Source organism: Silene latifolia, chromosome 11 (assembly GCF_048544455.1).
Source record: "Silene latifolia isolate original U9 population chromosome 11, ASM4854445v1, whole genome shotgun sequence".
NCBI lineage: Eukaryota > Viridiplantae > Streptophyta > Magnoliopsida > Caryophyllales > Caryophyllaceae > Silene > Silene latifolia.
The window spans coordinates 180,253,661-180,257,827 of NC_133536.1; positions in this window are offsets into that span (position 1 = coordinate 180,253,661).

Sequence of the window (4,167 nt, forward strand, 5' to 3'; positions counted from 1 at the left end):
TTTACGTTTTACCATTCTTTTTGCTTTTCATTCACATGATAGTTAGTGCATCATTTTCCGCCTAAACCAAACCACCTACTAAAATGTATGAAAATTGACTCATATAGTTTGAATGTTAGTTTTCATAGACATACAGATGTCACACAGTTTAAGCCATCATCTTAGTTTATTCATTCACGCATGCTAGATATTAGTTCACTTAAAATGAATTAAAATAAAGTTGATGGGATCTTCCTCTAAAACTGAAATTGAGAATAGTCTTTATAAGGGCAAACAACTATGAATACCATCTTCATCGGTAGGCATATAGGACCTTACTCTCCATATGACCCCTTCTACGTTGGGTAAGTAGTTTGTGTTGACTTAGTTTACCTCAACATTATAATCCGAAGAGTTTCTCGTGATTGTGATGGACTATAGATAGAATTTACAGAAATTTATCGACCAAGAATTCTAATAGTAGAATTAGCCAAGAGGTTGGCTTATCAATTTACAGATAATTGAGTCTTGGAATCATTTATATAATTCTTGAGGGAGGTCAATTGTATAAATGCTTGAGTATTCGCGTTATAACAGTATTGCATTAGACTTAAATCATAACGATGAGAATGCTTATTATATTTTTCTTCTTTTCGCAGTGTAGAATACGTTTTATTTTGATAATACTGTTACAACAAATGGCTAGAAATAACGAAATCCCAATGCTTAGTGCCACACTTGGACGCGAGTCCTGGCTGAAAGCTTTCATGGACCACATGAATCAGTTCACACGTCTGAAAAATGACGGGTCCAACTTTGCGGACTGGGAGGCATCATTGCGGAATGCTGCCAATGCTGACGGTAAGCTCAAGTACTTAACGGAGCCAATACCGGTAAACCCAGGCCCCAATGCAGGAGTTAATGAGTCACTTGCTTATAGTGACTTCGTCATGGAAGCGGGTGCCATAAAGAACGTACTCATCTTTGCAATGGAAACCAATTTGCAAAGACGCTTCATTGCCCAAGGTGCAAACAAGATTTTCACCACGCTCACTAATGAGTTCTCAAAAGCACCGACAATCGTTACTTATGAGCATGCATGTCGCTTCTTTGATGCGAGACTACAGAAGGGCCAACCGGTTAGCCCACACATTCTTAACATGATTGAAAATGTCGAGAAATTGGAGGCACTTGATTACAAAATCAGTGAGAGCATAGTCATTGACCGTATGCTTCATTCACTTCATGATGGTTTTGCCCTTTTCAGGGCAAATTACTACATGAATGACATGAAGAAAAGTCCTCATGAGCTACACTCACTTCTCGTACAGACCGAGAAGGATATGAAATTGAGTGGGAGCATGAAGCAAGATGTTCTCATGATTTCCAACAAGAATAAGGGTAAGGGCAAAGCTCCCGGTGACCTAACTGTAGGTAAGCCAAAGTTTAAGAAGCCAGGAAATGGTAAGAGTGGGCCTGGTGAGACTAGTGGCTCACAAGGCAAGGTAAAGAGCAAGGGCGCTGACATTGAGTGACACCATTGTCACAAGACTGGACATTGGAGGAGGAACTGTCCCGTGTACCGTGAGGACGTAAAAGCAGGCCGCGTCACTCCTGTTGGTATGTCATATTATATTCATATGATTGAGATTAACCATACAAGTTTCGGAACTTTGGTACTTGATACTGGTTATGGTTCTCATCTGTGTAATCATTGGCAGGGCCTAAAAAACATCACACCTCTCGGAAAGGGTGATGTGCAACTGCGAGTCGGGAATGGAGTTGGAGTTGCTGCAGTCTCAAAGGAAACATACGTAATCCAACTCCCTAGTGGTTTTGAGTTATATTATATAACTGTTAATATGTACCCAGTTTGTCTAAGAACATTATTTCTGTTTCCGTACTTGATAAACACGGTTTTTCATTTTCAATAAAGGATAATAGCTGTATTTTCTCTTTCAATGAAATGATTTATGGCAAAGCAGTTTCCATGACTGGAATTTATATCTTAGACCAAACCACATATATATTACACGTGAATAATAAGAAATTAAAGGTTGGTGACAAAGATCAAACTTATCTATGGCATTGTCGAATGGGACACATAAATGAAAAACGTGTAAAGAAACTCGTCGAGAATGGGACTATTCCCGCGTTCGATTTTTCTACTTTTGGCACGTGTGAATCATGTCTTATCGGCAAAATTACTCAAGTTTCCTTCAAAGGTGTTGGAATGCACGCTAGTGACCTATTAGGACTCATACATACTGATGTATGTGGACCTATGTCAATTACCGCTAGAGATGGCTATAAATATTTTATCACTTTCACGGACGATTTGAGTAGATACGGATATGTCTACTTAATGAAGCATAAAAGTGAGTCCTTTGATAAATTCAAGGAATACCAGAATATGGTTGAGAACCAACTGGGAAGAAAGGTTAAAGCACTCCGTTCAGATCGGGGTGGCGAATATCTTTCAATTGAGTTTGATCAACATCTTAAAGACTGTGGAATCATTTTACAGTTAACTCCACCTGGAACACCTCAATTAAATGGTGTGTCCGAACGGAGAAATCGAACAATACTTGATATGGTTTGATCCATGATGAGTCACACGGTAGTACCTGATTCATTATGGGGTTTTTCTCTTTTGTCAGCTGCTCTTATACTTAACCGAAGTCCGACTAAAGCTGTCGACAAGACTCCATATGAAATGTGGAGGGGAACGGTCCCCAACTTGTCCTTTATTCGGGTTTGGGGCTGCGAGGCTTATGTCAAGTGGAGACACGAGGATAAGCTCGGCCCGCGATCGGTCAAGACATACTTTATTGGTTATCCAAAAGGAATGTTTGGTCATTACTTCTATTCGCCTACCGAACATCGAGTTTTTGTTGCGGCTAGTGCGACGTTCTTAGAGAAAGAATTTCTCGAGAACAAGTCAAGTAATAGAACCTTCGAGCTGTCGGAGATTCAAGAACCAACAACCGAGGAACAGATGGAGGAAGTTGTTCCTTCAACTGATGATACGGTTAATATTCCTCAGGAACCTAGGAGGTCGGGTAGAGTCTCTAATCCTCCGCATGATACATTGGTATGGTCGAGGAGAATGACGTTTTGCTCCTAGAGAGTAATGAACCCGCTACCTATAAAGGTGCCATGGCCTGTTCCGACTCAAAGCTATGGCTTGAAGCCATGCAATCCGAGATGGACTCCATGTATGAGAATGATGTGTGGGATCTTGTTGATTTACCTAATAAAGTGAAACCTCTACAGTGCAAATGGCTTTACAAAATAAAGCATTCTGTAGACACGCAACCAGATACCTATAAGGCACGACTAGTGGCAAAAGGTTTCACTCAAGTGCACGGATTGCATTATGATGAAATTTTTGCACCCGTAGTTATGCTACGTTCCATTCGGATAATCTTAGCGATTGCCGCTTTTCATGACTATGAAATTTGGCAAATGGATGTGAAAACCGCCTTCTTAAACGGTTATTTGGAGGAAGAGTTGTACATGGTACAACCCGAAGGTTTCATAGATCCTGAAAATCCTAAGAAAGTGTGCAAGCTTAAGCTTTCTTTTTATGGACTTAAGCAAGCTTCTCGGAGTTGGAATCATCGTTTCGACCAGGTGATAAAAGAGTATGGTTTCACTCGATCGGTCGAGGAACCATGCTTATATATCAAGTCGAGTGGGAGCAAGACTGTTTTCTTGATATTGTATGTTGATGACATACTCTTGATTGGGAATGACATTCCTCTCTTATCTTCGGTTAAAGGATGGTTGAAGAACCATTTCCAGATGAAAGATCTGGGTGAGGCACAACGCATATTGGGAATCCGTATCTATCGAGATAGATCACGACGGACGTTATCACTAAGTCAGGAGTCTTATTTGGATAAGATTCTTGAGAGGTTCAGCATGACCAACTCCAAGAAGGGGAACCTTCCAATGAATTCTGGGATGCATTTGAGCAAGTCTCAGTCACCCACGAAGCCTGAAGGGATTGAGCGCATGAGTCGTGTTCCTTATGCATCAGCCATAGGATCAATCATGTATGCCATGATATGAACACGTCCAGACGTGGCATATGCATTGAGTATGACGAGTCGGTACCAAAAGAATCCAGGTGAAACACACTGGATAGCTGTTAAAAACATCCTTAAGTACCTACGGAGGACT